Below are 19,729 nucleotides of genomic sequence, written 5' to 3'. Positions count from 1 at the left end.
TCGAGTGTAAACGTTCTGTCATGGTCACTTTCCTGTTCACATGCATCAAGTGTTTATTAGAGTGTGCACAACGTGATATCATTCACACGAGGGTATGTTTGACTTCTTCTGTAAAGAAGTGATGATGTTTCTGATAAAAACAATGGTTCTACTGGCAAATCTTTTCTTCCTTCCAGGCCTTCAGGGAGTACCAGGAAATCTTCTGATCAAGGTCATGGGGATTGTCTGATGAGCTGATCTGGAGGAGAGTCAGGGTGTGGACGTGGGTGTGATCCTCATGCAGGGCTGGACAACAAACCCTTTCATTCTAGCGCCTCTCGCCTCTACAGAGATGCACCTACGTGGTGATAACACACAAACACACATCCTTAGGAGGTTCTTGTTCGGTCTAGTAGCACAACTTCTAAATTAGAATGAGTGATGATCGAGTGGGCTAGAGGCTCTGGCATGGCGCAGCTGTGGCTGGAGGTAAAATACTGTGTTGACGTTTCCTGACAAGAGGAGAAACTGGCTCCGTTTTCCACAGGACTTTGACTCTCAAAAACTTGAAGTGTAAATGTAATTATTAACAGTTGGCATTTAAATTGGCACGATTTGGAGATCACAGTCCAAGCCAATATGCATATGTCAGTCACCAATTTCCAATACCTTTTTAGTTTGACCCTTCACATGGCCATTTTAATTTCACTTATGTTTATTATTACTGTATACTCAATCTCCGGGACATCTCCAAAACCAAACCTTCACATCTGAAAATCTGTATATGTGTGTGTGCTCGTGAGTCATTATGGTGCCTCTGGTACATCCCTTCTAGCCCGCACACACACCACATACATACACACACACACACACACACCCACACATCCTCCCTTTGCGTGAGTGTTAGTGTTGGTCGCTAGCCATGAGAGGGTTAACGGGTGATGAGAGGGGTGTGTGTGGCTGGTGCGTATGAGATCATGACTGCTGCTGATGTGGGGATTACCGCGTGACGCCGATCCTCACTGGCGCACAAGCTTAATGCCGGGCGGAGGCTGCTCCAGTGCAGGGCTGTTCAAGCTCTATACAGATGCACATTACACACACGTATGCAAGCTCTAGGTACAGATGCACATTACACACACGTATACAAGCTCTATACAGATGCACATTACACACACGTATGCAAGCTCTAGGTACAGATGCACATTACACACACGTATACAAGCTCTATACAGATGCACATTACACACACGTATGCAAGCTCTAGGTACAGATGCACATTACACACACGTATACATTACATTACATTATATTACATTACATTTAGCAGACACTTCTTGACCAAAGTGACTTACATATGTCAGCTATATTACAAGGGATCACATTGTCCCCGGAGCAACTTGGGGTTAAGTGCCTTGCTCAAGGGCACAACGGTGGAAGCCGGGAATTGAACCGACAACTTTCAAGCTACTGCACGCTAGCCCAGCTCCTTAACCACTACACTACCACCGCCCAATACAAGCTCTATACAGATGCACATTACACACACGTATGCAAGCTCTAGGTACAGATGCACATTACACACGTATACAAGCTCTAGGTACAGATGCCGATGCATTCTCTACAGAAAAACATACAATACACACACAATTTACACCCCACTCTGTCACACAAATACATACTCTCTCTCACAGACACACACACAGACACACGCACACGCACACACACACACACACACACACACTCAGAGACACATTCAAACAAACATATATACGCACATACACATACCTTTTCATCACCTCTGTGGGATTAAACGTGAGATTAGGTGGATGCATTTACCACCTGCACTCTCTTAGCCAAGTCTCCTGTGTCTACATGTCCCAGGGCTTTGGTGCTCTGGAAGAGCTTTTATCCACCCTCAATGCAAAAGCTCAAAAGACTTGTTCTTGAGTCTTAAGTGGCTTTTGCTGTCATTCAATTACAAGGCAAATTACTGTGTGTCTAAAGCCTAAATTAGTGGCATTATAAAAGTAGCAATTTTACAGTGTAAATAAAACAGACAGATATTATTATCAGTCCTATTGAATGTAATGTGACACTCCCATCCATATTCTCACCAAAAAAAGAAGAAAAGTAAGTTATGATTGCATTCTTATAGTAGTTGAAAAGGTTTTTGGCCTGGTTGTCTTATCTCTGTTATGCTTTGAGCACTCGTCATGGTGTTCCTATCTTATTGTGTCTCTGGAGAAGCTGCTACTGATGTTGCATAGCTGTGAATGACACCAACTCCCCAAGATGTTTTCACAGAAAAATGGAGGGGTGGGGGGTGGGAAGGGGACACAATAGACTGTAACACTGTACCTTTATCAAACAACCAAACACGTGTGAACCAGAGGTCTTTCAACTGCTCTGCTATCCACACCATTTCACTTTTGTGTAGGAAACAAGGATGAGAAAAAACAGAGGGTAGGTTAAGTCCAAGCGTCACGCAGATCTGGAAAGGAAGCTGGAGGAGAAGGCTAAAGGTGTGTGTGTGTGTGTCTGTAGAGGCGGTGGGGGGGGGGTGCCCACCCCCCTTTCATCAAACATTAGCCATGTTCAGGATCGAAGTGGGATGAGAACGGCCCTGGGTCATTGGGCTTTTTGGATAGGATCCATTAGCACTTCATATTAGCGTACAGACATAACACGGCTAATGTCATCTGCTCGCTCCCTGAACCAGGAAGCTGTTGTGGAGACGGCTGAATAGGGGGAGCATGAGTGGTGTTTGATGAAGCAATGGAGAGAGAGAAGGGGGGAGAGAGAAAAAAGAAGAAAAGTTAACTTCGGAGTGAAAACAGTCGTGCTTCAGTACAGGTATGACAGACACACACATAACACACAACACACCTGCTCTAAGTGTCGTTTTACATAAGCTATGTTCTGTACCAGCCGACTGGAGTTGGACTCTTCAGGGGGGTCACCCAGAAATCAACACTTCTCCCTGCAGGAAAGGGGTGAAGATGGGGTTGCCATTGAGACAGGGGAGAAGGTGTAAAGGAAAATGGTCTAATCCAGTTATAGTGACTTAGCACCCACAAGGACTTTAGAACTGCTATGAGCAATGAGCTCCAGTAGAAACATGTCTCCTGTTCTATAGGGAATGTACAGTTCAGTGTGGTGGCAAAATGGCGTCCTGTGTCCTGTGACCAGCCAGTCTTATTCTCAGGTTCAGGTAAAGTACAAGAGGAGCTGTGCATATGTTGCACTCTTAAGACAGACTCTGTCTTCTCTTTAGCAACTTTATTTTGCCAGTTCTGTTGGAATTATATTTTTACACGAAGCAACACACAACCGCAGCAACATAGCCCACGTTTACTTTACTTGGCTCAGCTCTACTAGGCTACTGCGCTGGCTGATGACATCATCGTAACTGAACTTTTACCTTTCAGTAACACAAATCATAGAATTAACAGAATCATTTCAGAATAATTATAAAATGAAATTACAATTATTTCCCCTACAGAATCTAAGCATATCCCTATTCTAGGAAATTATGAAATCATAAAATAATACTTCTAGGTCGCAACACATACATTTGTGTCCAGGTGAGGGCCGTTGCCTGTGCGACAGAGTGACGTGCAAATTGAGCTGATGCCCTGTTAAAGATCGAGTGCCACTCATAGTCGGCACAGTCTCGTGACAAAGACATGCTGGAGATATCTGTAGACTGAACCACTGATTGGAAATGAAACATGTCCAGTGTTGGCTGGTCTGTGACAATTTGGCTAATGAATTACAGTTTTTTTCATTCGCTAACAAGCATTTGTCTAACCAGTTGTCACATTTTAAAAACTCTAAACACAATTAGCACAGCATTGGTCTTTTGTGGCCATACCATTCACACATTTCATGTCGTTTTCTGAAACATAAAACTCTATGCAGTTTTTGTAATGTCAACGATAGCCAGTATTTTGAAACCTGTTGTACTTTGATTGACTGCATGTACCTTATGAAAACAAGTGTTATTATGACCGCCGCGCAGCGAAGTGGCGGTCATATAGGTTTAGTCAGATTTTTTTTCTTTTTTTTTTTCTTTTTCGCATGTCCAAATTTCCGTCAATGATTCCTGGGACACTGAAAGACCGGGGTACACGAAACTTGGTGGGCATGTAACCCCACATGGATAGCATGGAACCATCGTTTTTCGTTTTGATCTGTAGCCCCCCCGCTGGACTGCACCCCCCGAAAGGAGGGTAGGGCAGACACAGTTTTCTGTGAATATCTCGAGAACCGTAAGGTTTAGGAGGACCATTTTTTTTTTGTATGTTGATCTCAAGGGGCCATGTCAACCCATTCCATAACCACTCATTTCATGTATAGCGCCACCTAGTTAAACACAAAAAAGTAAAAATGAGGTGTTGTAATCGCAGGTATCTGTGACCTAACATAGTCAAAACTGCACGAAATTGGAAGTGTAGGATCATTATGACACCCTCTGAATGCACGCCAAGTTTCGTGGAATTCCGTTCATGGGGGGCCACACAATAAATTAATTTATGTTACTATACACCAACTGGCCTGTAGGTGGCCGGAGACAGTTTTCTGTGAATATCTCGAGAACCGTAGGGCCTAGGAGGTCCACCTTTTTTTTGTATGTTGATCTCAAGGGGCCATGTCAACCCATCCCATTACCACTTATTTCATGTATAGCGCCACCTAGTTAAAAATTAAAAAGCAAAAAATGTGGTGTTTTCATCACAATATCTCTGGCTGACATGGTCAAAACTGCACGAAATTGAAAGTGTAGGATCATTCTGACACCCTCCGAATGCATGCCAAGTTTTGTGTACTTTCGTTCATGGGGGGCCTTACAATAAAACAATTTATGTGTACATTTAGTGACGTACACCAACAAGGATTCCCGGGACACTGAAAGACCGGGGTACACAAAACTTGGTGGGCATGTACCCCCACATGGATAGCATGGAACTGTGATTTTTCGTTTTGATCTGTAGCCCCCCCGCTGGACTGGACCCCCCGAAAGGAGGGTAGGCCAGACACAGTTCTCTGTGAATATCTTGAGAACTGTAGGGCCTAGGATGACCATTTTTTCTGTATATTTGCCTCCAGGGGTCATGTTAACCCAGTTCATGTGCACACATGTGCACAAACAGATACACACACACACACACACATTCACAGTAATCATGACACATACTCACACAGTAGACATATGTACGCTTCCATGCACAGGCACATACGCAGGCACACACACAAGCAAGCACGCACACACACACACACACACACTCACACACACACACACCCACACAGCCACACACATAACATAAACATAACACAAACAATCAAGAATTTCTCATAATTATGAACAGGCAAGATGGAGGTGGGGTTGTATAAAATGAATTTTACATGTGAAATCTATGAACTAATCATGTTTTGGTACTTGTTGTCTAGCAGATACCAGTGAGAATTGAGTGTGGATAATGCAATTTAGTGAGACAGTTAGAATCATATAGGCCTTTCAGCGTGATTTCTTTTTGTGGAAAAAATGTGCTGGACTGGGCGGCGGTCATATTTTGTACCGCTCTGCGGTACATCTAGTTCTTTGACAGAATAATTTCATTTTGAGTCAGGTCTCCAGTGTTTTGGTAAAGTTAGTGTGTGCAGAGAAAGATGTGTTCTGTTTTGAAATGAAGAGTTAGTATATATTTTAAAAAATGTGTTTTTGAGAAGAAAATTATCCATTTGGCCAATTGTGTTTTGTAGGTGTGAGTCTGTGGTAAGAGTAAGAAAAGTATGGGTAAGCGCTTGTTAGCGATTGAAAAAAACTGTAACTTACTGTAGTAGTGACCCTTACAATGACACAGGTATCTTTTTTGTTATTATGACCGCCACACAGCGAAGCGGTGGTCATATACTGTAGGTTTAGTCAGATTTCTTTTTCTTCTGGATTTTTTTTTTCTTCAGTAATTTTGTGTCAATTATTTCCGGAACACTGAAAGACCAGGATGCACAAAACTAGTTGAGCATGTAGCCCCACAAGGATGACACAGAACCATTGTTTTTCGTTTTGATCCGTCACCACATTTTTTAGTATGTTGGTCTCAAGGGGCCATGTCAACCCATCCAATAACCACTCATTTGATGTATAGCGCCACCTAGATAAAAATAAAAAAATAAAAATGAGGTATTTTAATCACAGGTATCTCTGCCTAACAGGGTCAACACTGCACAAAATTGGAGGTGTAGGATCATTCTGAAATTCCATTTATGGGGGGGCATACAATAAATTAATGTATGTGTAAATTTAGTGGCTGTACACCAACTGGCCCGTAGATGGCCGGACAGTTTTCTGTGAATGTCTTGAGAACCATAGGGCCTATGACCGATTTTTTTTTTGTATGTTGGCCTCCAGGGGCCATGTCATGACAAAATTAGTAGATAAAAAAACATATAAATATAAAAATGTACTCAGGAGTCCTTAACAACAGACTTAATACTTTTTTGGAGGTTTATGGAGGGTTGGTAGATGAACAGAATGGTTTTCGGAAAAACAGGGCCTGTATTGATCATATTTATGTGTTGTCCTCTGTGGTGAGAGCTCGTTTGGACAAGGGTAAAAGTACTTACCTGCTTTGTTGACTTCAAAAAGGTGTTTGATTGTGTTAACCGAGACCTTTTGCTGTTTAAGGGTCAGTGACAGATAAGGGTTGGTAAGATGAAAAAATTAAAAATATGTTTAAACCTTTAAAACAAAACATGCCTGAGGTTTGCTAAAGTGTATACTTTGTATTTGTGTTGTATTCATATTATTTAATATGACGTGTATGCTATTTTTTAACAAAAGATAGAACTAACAGCCTGTTAAATTGTCAAATAGTGTAACCACAAAAATGACAAATATCTAATATTTCACACCTCCTAGAGTTCATGCAATTGCTCTAATGAAATTATTAGTTGATTTTGTAATATCCTATGAGAATATGTTTTATTATATTTATTTCTAAATTTAAATTATATGGGTTTTTCATTGTACTGAGCAAGACCATATGCTGTAAACATCTTGTATTCTGTCTATTCTTTGACCATTTGAGTAAAAATGGTTTAAACAACCATTATTACAGTAAGGTAGAGTATTAAATCATTATCCATATTAATTTGGGCTACACCAATTGACCATAAAACGTTTATAGCAATAGGACAAGAAATTGACACAGAAAATAGGCATCAAGGTAAACTGAATTGGATATTTTGATATGTATTCATGTCATTCATCATATTCCATATCAAATATCATTTCATAACATCAATGAAGAAACTTGTGTTCTATTTGATTTCAATTCAGTTCTCATACAATTTCAGTCTACCCATTATTTTCAAAGAGAGTGAGATAAAGGGCCCTATTTTCGCGATGCAAAAACTGGCGCAAAGCGTATTATTATTCTGACGCAAAGTTTTTTCCTATCTTACACTTCACTTTTATTAAATAATGCGCCTAGGGGTGTGGCAATTACCGACATAAGGTGTGGTCTGGCACATGATCTAAAAATCACTATCTTATACCGTCTAAAAAGCATTACGCCACTGACCAAGAAAAGCCTGGTCTATAGTGAAAGGCGCATATGAAACACGTCACTGTCACGAGATGTAAGCAGCAATTCCTCTGCAGAATAAATGTCCTTAGGTTATTTATTCAGTCATTTGAACATTATAGGGGGAAGTTTTGCTTTTTTCAGGCTATTTTTTTGCTAGTAACCCATTGTCAGTCAATATTGAAAGTAATTAACTGTGTATAACTGTTTTGTCGTTGACTATGACACCACAGTGAAGTTAGTTTCACTTTGCCTATATGTTCAATTAATAGACAAGTGCAGATGTGTGTAGCCTATACTCTACTCAGTTTTAGTAAAGAATGGCTTAGTGGAATACCTGTTCCATACGGTCTTGCGTACAAGCAGATTCCTTCAAATACACAGCTGACTATCAAAATACTGATGCGCTGTTTGAAGTTGCCCTGCTTGCTGTTAAAGGGAATGACAGATGTCCTCCTCATTGGTTTAAAGGATGTTAAGCCCAAAACACACCCATGACTGATTAAGAAACATAAGAGCCACCTTTTTGCGCCAGGCACCTGACGTTTGATAACAAAACCACCCCGAATGTGGACTGGACAAACCCCTAAATGTATTTACACTATTTTCTAGTGACCATGCATTTTATATTGCTAAATTAGGGCCCAAAGTGTGTGTGAGAGAGAATAAGATTGAGTGAAAGAGTGGGTATGATAATTTCTTAACAACCAACCAACAGCAGGATCTGCATTCACATGCACTCTGTGGCGAGACAAGTTTTTCTTGCTTGTAAGTGGCATCCATTGGGGGACAAGAGGTACATTTTATATATAATAAATGTATTTATATTATTTATTTATAATTTGAACATACTGTTTACATACATCATAATAAAATATTAAAAAATAATTATGGAAGTTTAAATTTAAAATGAAAAGCTTTGACATTTCAAAAATCGCTTAAAGGAGAATTCCGATGTGATATTGACCTAAAGTGTGTTGAAACATGATACCGAGTGTAAACGTATGTCTCATAGCCCATCTCGGCTTGTCCCCTGCACTCCAAAATCTGGCGCTAGTTAGCCGATGCTACCAACAGCTTTTTCAATGGTGGTGCTTCGGCATCGGGCTAGCCATGCAAATAAATCACTGTTTTAGACCATTTACGAGGCTCAATGTATCTCCACACTTCATTGGTAGACTACCGAAGGCCCTGACATTTAAAACGAGACATTGAGAACTTTGAAAAAGCACTGGTAGTTTACTTACAAGACGATTTATACAGACAGTATCTTCACGAAGTTTAGCGTTTGCAGCCATCTTGAATTTAGTCACGATAAGTCGAGCGACGAGTAAGAATGAACAGGTATGATAAGGGATCAGATTCCAAAAATAATTCAGTGGAAATGCATGGATTCCAGTTTCTTCCAGTAGCAGCAACTGGAATCCATGCATTTCCACGGAATTATTTTTGGAATGGTGTAAAACAGTGATTTATTTGCATGGCTAGCCCGATGCCGAAGTACCACCATTGAAAAAGCTGTTGGTAGCATCGGCTAACTAGCGCCAGATTTTGGAGTGCAGGGGACAAGCCGAGATGGGCTATGAGACATACATTCACACTCGGTATCATGTTTCAACACACTTTAGGTCAATATCACACCGGAATTCTCCTTTAAATTGCAATCTAATTAAACCCTTTTAAAGCTATTGTTCATGCTAAACAGTTAGTCACTATTTACATTATAAAAATAATATAATTGGCACCTAAAATTACATACTCTTGGCCCTGAATCTGATCAAACTGGTCTCAAACAGAAAAGAGTCAAATGGTGTAACCGGTTGCACCATTTGACATTTCTATTTAAAAGCAAAAGTTGCAGGCATTATTATGGACAACTATGTATACACTTCACCTTTATGTGAATATTCAAACACAGTTTTTACATTAAATTGAATATTTTATGATTATTATGATTTATCAACATTTTTAAAAGGTCATACCATTTGACATGTAACCTAAGCTTGCCTGGCCATGGCCTAAAAACACTATTATGTTACTTTAAGAGAGTTGCTAACCTTGACTCATAGCAGTTGGGGTCTTGAAGGGTCCTTCTCTATGACATAATTTCCTGTCACATGATTCTCTAAAATAATACATACAAAATTGCTCCTTAAATGGTGGTTGCACCACTTGACATTTTAAGTGGTTGATGTGACAGACACGATTCCCCATATTAATTCAAACATTCAGAACAATGGGGTTTCATTACTTGTATTAAATATAGATACATTCTTGTGCAAGATCATGCCAGATTATTTTAGAAAGGATTTTGGAGAGAATTTCACATTTTTTTCAGCAAGTGTAATTATTTGGTTCATGTTTTTGTGGTTACACTGTGTTGACAATTTTACCCAAATTCAGTTAATACTCTTTCAAAATTAAATAAATCCAAAACTTTAACATTAGGGTATGATGAAAATGATATTTGATATAATTTGTCAAATTATTTTTACATTTTAACAATTTTAAAAGTATGTAACCAATATGTACACAAAAAAATGAGCGTCACGTCATTGACCCTTAAACTACTTTCATCTGGTATCAATGGAAAATTCTATAATGCTATAAAAGCCCTTTATAAAGACCCCATTGCTTGTATACAAATAAATAATTTAAGAACGGATTGGTTCCTAACGCCTTTTGGGGTGAAGCAGGGAGACTTACTCTCCCCTTCCTTATTTGCTTTTCATATAAATGATTTAGCTCAAGAAATTAAGCAGGGTAATCTTGGTGTGGCAATTGAGGACATGAATTTAAGTATTCTGCTTTATGCAGATGACATTGTTTTGATAGCTGAAAAAGAAGTGAATTTACAAAATATGCTAAATATTATCAGTTCATGGTGTAGTAAATGGCGTCTTAAATGGCGTCTTAAAAACACAAGTTGTTCATTTTAGGGAAAAATGTGAACTATAGAGTATTCATTTCAGTTTGGCCTTGTGCCCTTAAAGTATACTCATCATTATAAATATCTTGGTTTTGTTTTTGATGAAAATATGAAATTTACAGAGGGAAGGAAAGTACTAGCAGAGTCTGCTGGAAGAGCATTAGGTTCTGTGTTGAGTAAAATGAAACTATGTACAGATCTTGGTTTTTCTACATTTATACAACTGTATAAATCTTTGGTTGACTCAGTTTTGTTTTATGCTGCAGGAATTTGGGGCTTTGAAGAGGTTTTTGACTGTAACTCTGCAAACCATCCTTTTCTTGGTGCGCATAAATATGCAGCAAAGGTAGCGGTTAATGGAGATGCAGGATGGGATCCATGTATTGTAAAACAAAGGTGTGAAACGGTGCGATTGTGGAACCGCCTTGTCAGTCTGCCAGAGGAAACGCTAACTAGGAAAGTTTTTAATTGGGATAGAGCAAAGCATATCCCCTGGTCTGGAGAGGTTTCAATAATACTGTCTGCGTCTGACTTGCATATAATGTACCAAAATAATTTGCGATGTAATATAAATGTTGTCAGACAAAGACTGTTAAGGAAATATGAAGATCAATGGAAACAGGACATACAGTATGGAAGAAGCCAAAACGTAGAAATTATGTTTATGTTACAGAACCTTATATTTTCCTTAATCTAAAGAGAAGGCAGAGGTCCCTCTGTGCTCAATTGAGAACTACCTTACCTCTGGCAGTGGAAGCGGGTCGATTTAAAGGTACACCTGAACACTTACGCTTGTGTGAATTCTGTGATCTTCAGGTTGTGGAAGATGAATTTCAATTTGTTTTTTATTGTCCTTTATACTGCGACTTAAGGAACTCTCTTTTTGAATCAATTCAGTTAAAAAAATCCTGATATATTTTGGAAATATGAAGGGGAGATTTTGTGCTGGCTGTTTGAAAATGATGTTTTTGCTTTGGCAAAATGTATAAAAAAGGCCTGGTATCTGCGGCAAAGTATTTTGTGTCCCATATGACAAGCCATCTCTATGTGTATGTGTACTTATTTTGAGTGGTTTAGTTATGTTATGTTGGGTTCTGTGTTACGTCACATGGTTATCTGGAGATAACAGTGAAATTATTACTGCAGTGTCTAATAAGCCCATGAGGGCTGGGCACTATGGTGTTTGACACTTAAATAAACAAATCAATATAAATAAATAAATAAATAAATCCAGAAGAAAAAGAACTCTGACTAAACCTACAGTATATGACCGGCGCTTCGCTGTGCGGAAGTCATAATAAAATGCCCATTGCTGTGCCAGTGTAAACAGACTGGTCAAGGAAGATCCGCTTCAGCAAACAATGTTCCAAGAAAAGTCATTGTGGAAACACTGCGCCTTCCTGTTTGCCACTTCAACAGAGCGTAAAGCTAAAGCAGTCATGACTTCAGCAGAAATCATCATTACTAGGCCCGGAACTGGTAGAACTGGTCTTGGGTGGGGTGTGGCTTCCACAGAGGAGAGGGCTGCCCGGAACAGTTGTGTGGTGGTATCAATGGAGGCAGGGAGGGGAAAAAACAGGTCAGAACCAAGACAGTAGGGGGGGCTTTTGCCGCCCAACCCCCCCCCCCCCCCCCAAAAAAAACAAAAAAAAACAGTGGACCAGACATCAGAGGAGCTGTGACTTGGGCTATTCTTTTCACTCATAACTAAGGGATGGTCTTCGATGGTCCAAGGTTTGGATGAGCCTCTCAACAACATGGCTGCCTCTCCAGTCGAGTGATGTTGCAGGACTGAAGTAAACAACCTGCAAGCTATTTGCAACCTGCCTGAAGGTGGGAAAACTAAACCAAACTAGTGGTACCCAGTAGATAACACAACAAATACCGCAAGCATTCCCACTGTAGTATTGTAGTGATTTCCATTTTTTCCCTCTGTAGATTCCAATATCTGTATCCACCTTATTCGTGAAACCTTACTTCCATCCGGTTTTCATCTTCCATCCATTCTGTTGACATAATAACTTAGTGCTCAGCTAAAATCAATACCATGCAATTTTGGTCAGATAGAAAACCAGATTACTGAAATGTCATGGCGACGTCCATTCAGAGGCGTATCAAGCTTTTTAAAAGTGTGGGGGTTGTGGGACAGGGACGTTGTAAGTATTTTCTGAGAGGGGTGCGGACTATATTAGTGTCCGGGAGTTTCTCCCCCGAAAAAAAATGAGATTCTGATTGCTAAAAACACCATTTTAATGCAGTTTCGGAGGGACAGAAGAAGCAGCGCCTATGCGTGGCTCATGTGACATGTAGGCCTACATGATCTACCTGCTATCACTTCACTATTTGACACTACCCTACATGGAGACATATCTCATGTTATAAATCAAGAAATAATTTCAGAAATAATTTTTTGTGCATATGGGTTAGCAGGCTACAATAAATTGCCTAACAGACAACAGCCTAATTTCGAGGTATCACTAATACCTATTAAATAAATGTAAAGGACACAGAATAGTGACAGAACTGTAAGCTCAAATTCAAAAACGTTTGAAGTCTACCCAAACATATGTAAAGGGGATATAAATAAATTGTGTTGCATATAGCCAGCTTAATTAATGTCAATTTAAAGATTATGATTAGCAGTTTCTATGTTTTTTCCATTGATAGTTACAGGAAGCCACGTTGTTGTTTAAACTATTGTTGCTTCTAGCCCACATAACCTCTAGTTTCACTTGCTGCAGGGACGCACACATTGCATGAGCTCTCATAAGCGTTCTATTTGAGTTCATGCTGGAAATATTACTTCTCAGATGTAGAACTCAAAATTTGTGTCTTGACGCCGCCGTATAAGATCAAAATAAGATGTTCTAAATGGAATGCGATCTCCAGTAGATGTAGCACTACACACATTGAGAGTGAAATGCCGCCTACGTTTGTAAAGATCAGGTCAAATAAGACGTTCTAAATGGCGATGTAATTAAGCTGTTCAGATCTTTTCCAAGCGTCTTGGAGACGTATGTGTGCTGACTGGGCTATGTCTATATAGTTGATGACACCAAATGAATAAGTATTTCTGATTGGGGAAACTTTTTTTTTTTCAGTCCGCGCGGTTCCATACAATCTTGCTGTAAATGATCAGACGTTAAGCACCGGGCATAACTTCATTTCGCGGCTTCGTGGACCAGTAGGTTAATTGTTGTGAAGGCCCATAGTTTGAGAAAAGCTGCAGATCATAGACAGAGAAAGCATAATGCTCTGAGAACAGTAGCCAAGGTCTTTCTGCAGAAAAAACAAGTGCCTTGGTGCGCGCACCCCCGCTTTCACTTTGACTCCCTGCATTTCTACATTGTGACAAAAACTGTCAGTCAGTGAATTTTGGTTTACTAAACTAGCATAATGTGGTAACAATTATCATTTCAATTCTACCTGAAATCTGCTCACTGCAGACGTTATAATGCAGACCCAAGCAGCAGCACAGCCTTGAAAGACGCACACTTTGAATTTGATCAGAGCGGCTCTGGTTCTTCACTGGCTAACTTGATGTGATTGGCTGGATGACCGTTCAATCAAATCAACAGACCTATTTGTGTCTCTCTGTGTGTGCGTTATAGATACGCTTCCAACTCTTTACGGGAGCGTTTATTTCCATATTTTACTTTCATTTTAATCTGACAAAATGTGTGGGGGATAGAATCGTGTTTCAGCAATAGTGTGTACGTTATAACACCCACATCCCCCACGCTTGCTACGCGCCTGCGTCCATTGTTGGCTCACGAATATCGTTGATATGAAGAGAGATCATAGAGACTGTCTGGGTTAAAGCCAGAGGAATTCACATGAGAATATTTTCAAAATATCCCGGATTCCACCCATAGTGTTGCTAATTGCACAACCCCTGAAGCTATCGTAAGTGTGGTTGTAACCTTCAGGTGTAATTGAGCAATACTGTTTATTCTTGACAATGTAGTCGGCTCTCTAACAAGTGTTTTCTTTGCTGCTTGCTTTTTCTATTATTATTTTAAGCTGTTATTAATTGCAAGCCAGGAAGTCTTTCTGGTTCAGGTGAAGAAGATACTGACTGCATTTGGCAACGTTTATTCGGTAGATGACTGTATACATTGCTATCTGTCACAACTTGCTTTCAGATTGCCGTGAACTGAATGTACTTAAAACACGTAGTTGTAAATATGTGCTCTGACCTGTGTGAACGAAGCGAAGATTAGTCTACCGTATTCCCGCGAAGTACTGAGTCATCATCGAGACCTAACTGTTGACTATCAAATGTTGGATCTACAGGGCGGACACTACACAGGTGAAATGAAGCAGAGAGGGTGTTCTTGATGATCGGATACAGGACGGTGTTCACTCACATCCACAAGAGACAATTTGGAGAAGATACTCCTGGTGAACCCCTCCAGATGAAATAGTTGACAGGCCGGTTAAATTTGATACTGATTTTAAGTTAATCACTGTCATATTTCAAAGGTCTTGTTTTATTATCTAGGCCTATAGTTTCTTTTCTTATTTTTTGTTTGATTTCCGGATGATTCTTATGTAATGCTGAAGTCATGTGTTGATTGATGGGAATGCTGTCTTTATCCCAAACTGAATCTCTGCTTTGGCAAACCCAAAGTTCAAGAGTTCATTAGCACCGAATGGCTTCAGTTTGATCAATGGATATGTAATTGTCATATCTAAATAATAACCAAACACTGTGTTTATGAATTTCCTAGATAAAGTTTTCAAAAGAGTCTTTCACAGATACAATCAAGAAACTGTATTTACTGTACGTATTTTAGTCTCAAGTGGTCACCTCAATTTAGTAAACAGAGGCTGTGCAACATTGTAAGGATTAGGGATTAAGTTAGTCAATTGGAAATGAGGGCAGTGTTTATTTACCCTGAGATAGGGCCCAGCCATTATTTAGGCTTGTCTCCTTACTGTAACTGCAGCCTGTTCAAAATGATACACTCACCTCCCCTCCTTCAAGCCAACCATTGTGTGCTTCTGAAATATTATTGTCTGTAAAAGAATAGTCTGTAAAAAGTATAATTCAATTTAGATATTCTCGATATATTTATAAGGAATGACACTATAAATCTACTCTGTCCATATGAGTAACTTGAAATAAAAATTTGCAAGAACTTGCGATTTGGTTAGAGCTTCACAGACAAGATGATACGTATTCAAACACTGTTGTTTGAGAGTTGCAGCAAATGCAGCGTGTTGTTCAAAACTGAAATTTAGTTAAGCATAGTACACCTGCAGTGTACACATAAGAAAGTAGCTACCTCACACAGGGTTGTGTGCAATATATACAGCATGAGGTCCTTTGGCCAAAACTGCCACGTTCTTTCCCATGAGTCTCTGGGGATCCACTTAGCTCTCGCCCGCTGCTGCTGTGCAATGGAGAGTGAGAGATTAAACCCTCTGTGCCATTGTCCTGCTAATGAAAACATCTCAGCAGCACCATGACCTCCGTGTGGAGCGCCGACGCACCAGCTCCTCTACCTGCACGCCGGGGCCTCCTCTACCTGCACGCCGGGGCCTCCTCTGTGGGTATTTGATACAGAGCCGTGGCACGGACGGCAGGGACAGACCTCCTGGTGCAGGTGCTAATCCTCCTGCTACAGGGGGGTGAGGAGGGTGTGTTCTGGGGAGGTGGTGGTGGAGGAGGAGGGGTCTGTCTGGGGTCAGGAAAGCTGTTAGAGGAAGAGATCACAGAGGGAGAGTGCGACGGAGGGAGAGGGAGAGAAAGGGAGATCGCTGGCCCTGATCGAGGCAGCGGTGCGTAGCCGAGGGCTTTTGTCCTCCGTCGGGAGTTGTTGCGTTTTCTTTTTCCCTCCACCTTCTCGCCATGTCCTTCAAGCAGCCGGCAGCTCACAGGAATACTTAATGGTTCTGTCATCCCACGCACAAGCATATCCTCTCCTCTGGCAGGAGGTGAATAATGACTTCAGATGACAAGTCATGGGACAGTTTCACTTTTTTATATAAGAGCTGTTACTGCAACAAAGGAAATGGTCAAAGTCAGACCATGGCAGCTTCTAGGCTACTTCTGTTCTGATGGCAGTTGTACAAAGGCTACTTTTTTCCAATTTGCTCCATCCATATAACTTCTTTGTTTCTTTATTTTATTTTGCCTTCGTCATTTTTTTCTGTCTTTTTTATCTGAACACAACAATATCAGGGTCTCGTGTGTAAGACCTCTTAGAGCACTTTTCAAAAAAGTGATGCTCCAATTCTACCAAGAACCTTTTTTCACAAATACCCCTTTATTGTTAGTAAAGTTCCTCAGTTGTATTCAGCTGGTACTGTGATGAACCATCCATCATAGGGTCCTAAATAGACCTCAGTCAGGACAAAGCCTGTGAACTGCTCCGCACAGTTCACCCTGTTCTAAGGATGGGTGTTTATGTATGCACAATAGCCTACGCATTCTCTCTCTTACAACATAACTTTCATCCTCAACCTGCCTTGGATGGTACCACCTGCTAGTCTTACCCAAACAAATACTGTACCCCCCCCCCCCCCCCCCCTCCCTGCATCATGGTAAGATGTCAGCACTGACAGTCGCCGGTGCTTACTGATGGTCTAGCACGAAGAGGGAGGATGAAAGCAGAGGCCGAGGGGGGAACACAATGGCCCGGGCGTTGGGTTTGTTTTTGCTGGACGCGTCCATGTCCACGGCTCTGACGCAGCAGCCCTCAGCGGCCCATTAGGATCGGTTTCAGGTGATTTATGTTAATAGAGCCCAAGCATGGCATTCCACTGCACTGCACTGACATTCCTGTCACCTTTCAGCCTGGCAGAGCGAGAGAGAGAGAGAGACAGAGAGAGAGAGAGAGAGAGAGAGACAGAGAGAGCAATCCTGAGATAAAGAATAACCCTGTGCCTTTAAGAGACCATTTTTAGCAATTATGTGACATCCCCAGACGGCATAGCTGAGATTCCTGTCTCGGTTCATGCGAAAGGACAAAACAACAGAATCTATCAGGTGAGACAGCTTCCTCCCGACACAGGTACAGTAGTGGCCTTGTGACAGAGGGATCTGTCACGTCCACACAGGTAAGTGGCGGGGTTGTGACAGACACAATGGAAAGGAGTTCTGTTTGCTATCAAAAAAGCTAATCAAAGAACAGAAGAGGTGGGAGTATCGCACTGTGTCTGCAAATATTTTATTATTATTATTCACTGATTGGTTGTTCTGATTGTAGAATTTAGTATCGGCAGCATTTTGGCACAAATAAATATCTGAAAACGTTAATGCTAGAATTTGCGGAATTTAATTATATGCAATCTAGTGAAATTATGCAAAAAGCCAAATTCAGCAGTGTAGTGTAGTTAGTAGGCTAAGGAGCTGGGCTAGCAACCCAGAAATGTTGTGGGTTCAATTCTCGGCTTCCACTGTTGTGCCCCTGAGCAAGGCACTTAACCCCAAGTTGCTCCGAGGACAATGGCCTTAGTAATATAGTTGACGTATGAAGTCGCTTTGGATAATGGGTCTGATAAATGAATCAATGTAAATGTAATTTGCTCTTAAGATCTTTTTAATATTCTTCTTTTTCAGTTTGCCTTCAAAAAATTCAGTTGCCTGAACCATTTTTTAAAACATTTTTCCCAAAGTAAAATCCTTATGATGTCCTAAACAGAAAATTGGATTAAAAACTCCTAAACAAAACCTGTGCAACCAAGACCCACATGAGACAGCACTCTAATTCACTTTCTCCGAATCCTATTCACCCTCTACCTCGCATCATGGAGTGGAGAAATCAGGTCAAGCATTTGATGTTGACTCTATCTCACACTGTTGCAAAGAAAAGAAGGGGTTGTCAGTGTAGAAGCTCTCTGAAAGGAAGGAAACTTCTCTTTGTGCGCTCTCAAACCATGCAGCTGAGGGAGAATGGGGGAGATGGAGAGAGAGAATGGCCACCGTTGGAGCACCTGAGACCTGCTCTCGCTCCTTGAAGAGAGAGAGAGAGAGACCGTGGATAGTCTAATGGTGAAGTTGAGAGACTTACAGTATTACCGGGCTCTTTGTCAGAGCTGCTAAAAGACAGTCTTGTCACCCAAGCCACCTGTGCTCCTAGCCCTCTCCTAATAAGAGAAGAAGAGAGGGAGCTTTTAAAGCAGATTAAAAAAAGTCATTCCTGGTAGTGTGTTGTTGTGTGTTTACATCATGAAGTCATGACTTCATTTCATCTTTTTTTTCAGAATTTCATGGAAAAAAGGTCATGTGACACGTGGTGAAATATCCTGGTCCATGGCATTGTGCTGATGTATTGTACTGCTGTTTTGCATTACTATCATTTCGCTGAATAGTACATGTCAAAGAAAATCTTTATGCCTTTTAATTCTGACAATCGTGATAGTGCATGGCTGAGTACGATAATGCAAGTAATGTCCTTTGATAACAACGATGTGAACGTGGTAGGCCTACCATCGAGAGACAAGGTGACCCGTCCCCGAGAGGCCCTTTGAAGTGCTATTGGCCTGCAAGTCACAGAGATAATCAGGCACCTGCCTTAAAGTGTGGCGTATCTCTCCTCTGCTGTTTGTAAACAAAGCCTCTTGAAGTTCACTCATGGGGGATGAGGGCAAGGAGGGGAACATACGGGTTGAGCTGTTAATCACATGCCTATATCAGCAATACAGACCTGGGTTGAGAGAGAGAGAAGGAAGAGGAGAGAGGAAAGAGAGAGCAATGGGAGGAAGAGGGTGGAGGGAGCGATATGTGTGTGAGAGAGAGGTGGGAGGATAGTGGTCAAGTTCACACCATCTGAGAGAGTGATGAGAAGTAGACTTACTTAGCCTTGTGTACAAATGTCCACGCGTACATGTGCATAGTCTTCACACAGCCTATGGGAACATACACAGAAACCAATTTTAGGGAAAGGGGCGGGCTGATGCTGACTATTTGCTATTTATTACACATCCAAAAGAATACATTTCAGTCGTTATAAGCTCTGGCTTATTATGGAGCATAATAGACCTCAGCACCTTTTTATTGTAAGATCGTAGGCCTACCAATTTAAAATCATAACATAAAAACTGCAGTGGTAGTCTACTGTTTTTAAAAGCATGTGTAGGCCTAAGTGTAAGTGTGTGTGTGTGTGTCTGTGTAAACATGCTTTAATGAAAATAGATACTTGAGCTTAGTCATCAGATAGAGGATGGTTGCTGCTTGCTCTGTTAAGGTATTTATGTCCCTCCCAAACTGCATTGAAAT

At 40.8% G+C, this 19,729-nt stretch overlaps 2 long non-coding RNA genes across 2 annotated transcripts; both read right to left on the bottom strand.

The window, feature by feature from the left end:
* Positions 1-1,052, bottom strand: LOC143131781 (uncharacterized). Its single transcript, XR_012988210.1, has 2 exons — positions 983-1,052; positions 1-337 (listed from the first exon to the last, which is right to left on the bottom strand). It is a non-coding gene; the product is annotated as an uncharacterized LOC143131781 (long non-coding RNA).
* Positions 1,053-1,058: 6 nt separating this feature from the next.
* LOC143131780 (uncharacterized) lies at positions 1,059-14,763 on the bottom strand. Its single transcript, XR_012988209.1, has 3 exons — positions 14,700-14,763; positions 2,869-2,962; positions 1,059-2,720 (listed from the first exon to the last, which is right to left on the bottom strand). It is a non-coding gene; the product is annotated as an uncharacterized LOC143131780 (long non-coding RNA).
* Positions 14,764-19,729: the final 4,966 nt, after the last annotated feature.

The sequence above is a fragment of the Alosa pseudoharengus genome, unplaced genomic scaffold, assembly GCF_046254945.1.
Source record: "Alosa pseudoharengus isolate Yale_2024_CS ecotype anadromous, Long Island Sound unplaced genomic scaffold, YU_APseudo_1.1 YU_APseudo_1.1_scf_18, whole genome shotgun sequence".
Classification (NCBI taxonomy): domain Eukaryota; kingdom Metazoa; phylum Chordata; class Actinopteri; order Clupeiformes; family Clupeidae; genus Alosa; species Alosa pseudoharengus.
The sequence above is the reverse complement of the archived record's forward strand: the minus strand, read 5'-3'. Positions and strand labels throughout refer to the sequence as shown.